Raw genomic sequence first — 7,003 nt, forward strand, 5'->3', positions numbered from 1 at the left:
GTGTCTGAGAAGCAGGACCGAGTGCAAAACCATCAGGCAGAACACCCCCTCCATGGGCACATGTGTGGCACACACACCTACACATGTATAACCCTCCCAATTTACGTACATATGCTAATCATACCCAGAGACTCTTAAGGTAACACATATAATTCACACTTGTGAAAATGCGCATGAATGCACAGGCACGGGCACACATCAATGCACATGTGTTGCACAACCCAGCCTATCCTTCTATCCTGGAGCTGGGGCTGGTGTGGAGTTGACAGCAACCAAGCCAGGAAGTGTCTGTCCTGCCTGGACACTGAGTGCGTTTCAGATGGAGGCTTCTTCAGGCTTTGTTTGTGAATGTTATTTATTTTAGAAAGCTACTTCTCTGTTTTCAAATAAAAAGTTGGGACATGTGGTATTGGATTTCCCTGATCTGACATTGACCTAGAAAAATGTGCTGGCAGGAACAGAAAATGCGATGCCCCACCATGCTGGCAGGCACAAGCGAGTTTCACTCTTCTTGGCTTTGATCGCAAAGGTTAAGATGCAAGTGAGAGGGGACAATGCCATTTCCCCATCCAAGCAACACTCTCCCGCAGAGCTGGGGGTAAGCCGAGGCCCATGTGTGGGGGGTTCCTGCAGGCCCGTGTGCTCATGACCTTGAAGAGCAGTCTGGCCCAGGAAAGCAAGCATCTGGGGTCAGGGCTCCAAAAGGGCAGCTTGTCATAGGGGCCAGTGACAGGGGCCAGCATGCAAAGAAAGAGCAAGCAACTCCACCACATGCGAACGTGGATGGGGCCCAGCTATGGGGGTCTTCAGAGTTGTCATCAAGAATCTCTCTGGGTTTCTGTAATTACAATGCAACTTCAGCTCTGGGTAAAGTTTGAAGCAGGCTCTTGTCCCCTGCAGGAAGATAGGCTTCCAGGAGGCACAGCTGCCATGCCCAGCTGTAAGTGAAGGTGATGGTCTGCGACAGGCCTGCTGAGCGCCTGGGTACTAGCTGTGTAGAATAGGAGCAGAACCAGAGAGCAGGGGCTGAGAAGAACCTGCCTCATGGTGGGAACATGAGCACCCATGGTCTCCTTGGTGGCTCTGGGTTCTGGTCTGGTTGGCATCGAAGAAGACTTAAGAAGCAATATGCAATTCATCGCCCCAACTACCGAGCCGCAGAATGCCTCAGAATCTCTCAGCTAAGTGGTGCCTTAATTCTATGCCTAAGATCAGGGTTCATATTTGACTACCGTCCTCCCGGCCTCTCATGAAGATGAAGTGAGATCTGAAATGTAACGTGCCTAGCCAGGGCCAGTGACACAAGAAGCGCTCAATAAATTTGAGAGCAGACCCCGGGGTCACCACTCACTAGCTGTGAAACCCTGGTGCAGGCAACTCCCCTGTGCCTTCATTTCCTTATCTGTAGAATGCAGATAATAAAATATACCTCATAAAACTGTTGGAGATTAAATCAGTTAATATACATAAAGCACTTTGAACAGTACCTGACACTTAATAAACACAATTACTGTTTACTATGATATTAAATATTATTCTTAATGATTTACCCATGTATTTATTCACTTAGTCATCCAATAAGTATTTATTTGGGGGGGGTGGGCTACTATGTGCTAGACACTGGGAATACAGCAGTGGACAAGAGATAATAAACCTTGTGGTAGGTAGAATGAAGGACCCCCACCCACACACCCAAAGACATCCATGTCCTGATCCTCAGAACGAGTAAATATGTTATGTTACATGGCAGAGGAGAATTAAGATTGCCAATCAGATGACCAGAAGATAGGGAGATTATCTTGGGTTACCCAGATGACTCAATAAAATCATGAGGATCCTGCTAAGTAGAAGAGGGAGGCAAGAGAGGCAGAGTCAGAGAGGACACGTGATAACGAGGCGGAGGTCTGAGTGACGGGCGTGCTGGCTTTGAAGATGGGAGGCCACGAGCCAAGGAATGTGGCTGGCCTGTAGAAGCTGGTAAAGGCCAGGAAACAGATTCTCTCCTGGAGCCTCCAGAGAAGAATGCAGCCTGGAGCCTGACTTTGGCCCAGGGAGACTTCTGACCTCCAGAGCTGTAGGATAAATTTGTGTTGTTTTAAGCCCCTAAGTTTGTAGGAATTTCTTGTAGTTGCAAGTAAATATGAATGCAAGCTTTCCCTCATGGAGCTCACACTCTTATAGGGGAGACAGACAATAAGGAAATAAATAAAATACGTGCTGTGTGGAATGGGCATTTCCTCTCCTTCCCATGGGGCAGCGAGCACAGAGGTAGTATGGAGCAGGGGCCAGGACAGGCTGGTTGGAGCTTGTCAGTCTGCTGTCCTCTGAGCCGTGGGCAACCCACTCCTCATGTCCCTCAGGGTGCACACAGCTGAAGATCAGGGGTCTCTCTGTCCCAGTGCTCCCAGGCTCTGGTCTGACACACAGCTAAGACTCAGGAGCTCCTGGGCTGTGGGGCCGACAGGTATTCAGGAGTGGGAGGGGCCTGCTGCGAGAAGGCAGGAGCAATTAGATGACTGCTAGAGGGGGCGAGGGGGAGAGATGAGAACATGTGATTTGTCAGAGCAAGTCAGGAGTGAAAGCCAAGGCCAGGTGGCCGCTTCTATGAGAATCTCTCTGGGTTTCTGTAATTACAAGCTCTTGATTGAGCATAATAAGAAGCACCAAGAATCCTCCCACTAGGATGCTGTAAAACACCACTCGGGCTTGGCTTTCATCTTGCCTGGCTGCTTACAAAGCCTTCCTCTTTCATCTTCGAGGGCTTTAATTGGCAGGTCCGAGCCCCGAGAACTACCTCAGGAGGTGGCTGAGGCCTGAGTTGGATTCTGCCTCCCCAGCCCCTCCCTACTCAAGTCACTGAAGTCTGTTCCATCCCTGGACTGACACTGAGCAGGGCCCTGAGATCTCAAGGAGCAGCAGCCCACCACCAGGTGGGGTCTGCCACTCGGGTGCAGCTCACAGACCTTGAATGGACGATGCCTTGCAGCTCATGCTCAGGAATTCAGGTTGTGCGCTGCCCCAAGTTTTTATCTCAAAGAGGCATTGTCCACATAGTAAGTGCATGCTAATTATGTGAGAGCACGATGGGTGGCACAGAGGCTCTGGGTCCCTAGATAAGTAGCAGAGGAGAGCCATCTTTGACCTAAATTCGCAGAGGCATCAGGCCCGTGCACAAACTCCGCCCACATGTGTGCATACTGTCCCGCCTGTCCTCTGGCTGCTCTTTTCAATCTTGCCTCCAGACGTCCTTTAATACCGGATTCCTAGGCCCCTGAGACTATGAACTTGACATGGCTGCCTCATCTGCAGGGGTGAGGGGATTGGCAGGGGTGGGGAACAGTGGCACGCTGAGTGTGCTCGCTGCTGGCCACAAGTGTGTTCCTGTGGTGTGTGTGTATATGCCTAACCATTTAAACACAATTTTTAATAACATGTGTCTCAGTTTGGGTTTCCCCAAAATTAACACCTGAGACAAAAAGTTGAGTGCAGGAAGTTCATGCAAGGTGATCCTGGGGAATGTCGATGGGGAAATGGGAAAGGGAAGGAAAGAAAGCTGGAAAAAGGTGATTTATCTAGCTAGTTATCACTGGAGGCAGCTGGAGCTTACCTCCCCCAGGGGCCCTGGGAAACAGTGTAGAACAGGTCTCCCTGAGGGGCAAGGGAACCTCCCATTCATCAGGCACTGGTTGTGCTGCTCCTGAGAGCAAGGGCTTCCCAGCACTTCCTGCCCGTCCTGCTCCAGTGGCCAGAGAATGTCCTGAGGCAGAGTCCCAGGGGCTGGGTGGGTAGCCGGGCTGGAGTGTAAGGAAATAATAAATGCTGAGGGGAAAGGGTGGGACATTGTAGAGTCTGTTACAGTACATCTCTAAAGTTTGTATGTCTTTTCCTTAATCTCGTTTTTTTCTTTAACAATTAAGCTTACAGGTGACAAACCAATCCAGAGAGTGTTCATCTGAGAATGATTTCCTGCATGACTTCCCATCTTTGTCACAGTTTAATGATCACTACATCAACATTTCTACCTTTCTATAAGTACCAAATGCTTGTGTTCTAAGTAAGTGCATGAAGAATAACAACAAAGGCTAACACTTAGAAACACACTATGGGCCAGTTTTACTTCATCCCCAAGCAATGCTATGAGGTAGATATTATTACTGTTTTTGCTCTTCTGCAGGTAAAGAAATAGAGGCTCAGGGAGGTTAAGTAATTTGCTGGAGGACACACAGCAAAGCTTGGCCTTCTTGGCTCTACAGCAGTAACCCCACGTCCTCTCAGAGACAGGAGTATCACCCTAATACCCCTGGCCACACCAAAAGCAAAGGTCCAGTTTCCTCCCATCTGCATCCGCAAGAAAGCAAGAAAGGGACTCTGCCTGGGAATGGGAGGGGAGGGGAGAAAGCAGTGCAGTGACCCCTGAGCAGGACACCTCTCTGCCCTTGTCCTCGCCCCTCTCTCTATTCTCTTTTTCTCCCATCAAGGAAGCTTTTCTTTTATTCTTTCAAGGATGAGAAAAATAGCTCTGTCTAGCAACTATATACTTCCAAATCGGATGTATTATCCAACCCAGATTCCTTTCTGTTCCACAGTTTTAGCCGTCTATTGCTGCATGACCAACTATCCCAAAACTTAGTGGTACTTTTTATTCTGGTCTAGGGTTGCCAGATGAAATATAGTGGATATTTATACTGTCAATACTCGAAAAATCTTCTCTTTGAATCTTAAAAAAAAATAAAAATTTTCTTGAAATACTGTACAGATAAAAATTTAATCCCAGTTAAATTTAAATTTTAGGTAAACAATGGATAATTTTTTAATATAAGTAAGTCCCATGCAATATTTAGAACATACTTATACTAAAAAAATTATTCGTCATTAATCTGAAATTGAAATTTAACTGGACATCCTGTATTTTTATTTGCTAATTCTAGCAACCCTATTTTGGTCATAGTTTTGTGGGTCAGGAATTAGGGTGGAGTTTGGCAGGATGGAAGGATGCCCTTTTGTGGTGGCTTTTGATACACGTCTGGTGCCTGGGTGCTCATAGCTTCACTCTTCACATGAAGTCATAGACTCCAGGCTTTTCCACGCAGTTAAAATGACCACAGAATGGCAGCCCCAGGTAGTCAGGCTTCTTACATGGAAGCTCTGGGACAGGAAATGGAAGCTGCCAGTCTACTGAGTCTTGGGCCTGGCTGCTGTTACAACATCACTTCTGCCTTATTTTAATGGTCAAGCAATCACAAAATCCACCTGCTTTCAACAGGAGGGGACATAGACCCGCCACCTCCTAATGGGAGCAGTGGTCAAGAAGTCGCAGTCGTCTTTAATCTAGTGTGCCTACCGAGAAGGAACAGATTTCCTGCCTTACATCAGCCCTTTCTTGAGGCAATGATAACAGCTCAGTCAAGCTGATTTCCCTCTTACATCAGCCCTTTCTTGAGGCAATGATAACAGCTCAGTCTAGCTGCTGTCTGACCGGGTGAACGGTCCTAGAAAAAGAGGACATTTACCTTGGTTAGAGAAACCTTGGTTAATATTTCATTCTGTTCTGCAAACAAAAATTGATAGGGTTGAATAATATATAATGATTGAGAAAGAGATAGTAGTCTTCCCTTATCCATGGTTTGTTTTCTGCAATTTCGGTTACCCATGGTCAATAACAGTCCGAAAATATTAAATGGACAAATCCAGAAATAGGCAATTCCAAAGTTCTAAATCGTGCATCATTCTGAGGAACATAACGAAATCTTACGAGTCCCACTCAGTCCCACCCAGGTCATAGAAAATACGCTCCCGCCTGTTAGTCACTTAGTAGCCATCTTGGGTATCAGATCAACTGTCTTGGTACTGCAGTGCTTGTGTTCAGGTGACCCTTATTTTACTTCATAATGGCCCCAAAACACAAGAGTAGTACTGCCAATAACTCAGGTGTGCTAACAAGAAGCTAAAAGGGCTTGTTATGTCTTGCCAAAAGGGCGATAGGTTAACGCCCCGCCCCGTCCACATCACGATGCCTCCGTCATTCATTAACCTCACTTCAGCCACGTCATGCAAGCATTTTATCTTCTCTCATCATCACAAGAAGGGTGAGTACAGAACGATATTTTGGGAGAGACCACATTCACATAACTTTTATTATAGCATATTGTTCTATTTTATTATTGTTGTTGTTAATCTCTTACTGTGACTAATTTATTAAATTTTATCATGTATGTGGAGGAAAGAACATAGTGTATACAGGGTTCTGTACCATCTGTGGTTTCAGGCATCTACCGGGGTTCTTGGAAAATAGGGTAAAGGGGGGCTACTGAATTCATAAAATGTGAAGTGTAAAAATTAGGTTATGAAAATGTATTTACAGTATGATGTTTTAAAAAATGTTACTATATAAATATTGGATAGCTATTATCAAAAATATTAGCAGTGGTTTATCTGTGAAAGGTGTGATTCTGGTACATTCGGATCTTTCTCTGTGTGTGTGTTTTTGCTATTTTATAAAATGAATATGTGTCATTTTTTTCTAAAGGAAAAAAGAGGGGTTATCATAAAACAAAAAAGAATTCACTGTCCTCTGAATTTTTAACCAGTTGGCTCTTTGTACAAATTCTATTGAGCATCTATCTAACATGTACTAGTTACCGTTCTAAGTCACTGGAGATTCTGCCGTGAACAAGCCAGACAAGGTCGTTCCCAGAGCCTTTGGGGAGAGCATAGCCCCACCAATACCTTGAGACTTCCAGCCTCTGAAACTTGAGAGAATAAATTTCTGTTGTTTTAAATCACCTAGGTTGTGCTAATTTGTTATGGCAGCCCTGGGCAAGGAATACAACCCCTTTATTCTTTGACTCTTACTAACCAATGATAGAGATTTCCTCTTTGGAAATAAGCAATCTAATCGTCCCCACTTTACAGATGGGGAAACTGAGATTCTGTGAAGATCAGTAGCTTTTTGTAGACTCCACAGAGCATGGCTTCCATAGCAAGCCAGGACTCAAACTCTGGT

Source organism: Pteropus vampyrus, unplaced genomic scaffold, assembly GCF_000151845.1.
Source record: "Pteropus vampyrus isolate Shadow unplaced genomic scaffold, Pvam_2.0 Scaffold240, whole genome shotgun sequence".
Classification (NCBI taxonomy): Eukaryota; Metazoa; Chordata; class Mammalia; order Chiroptera; family Pteropodidae; genus Pteropus; species Pteropus vampyrus.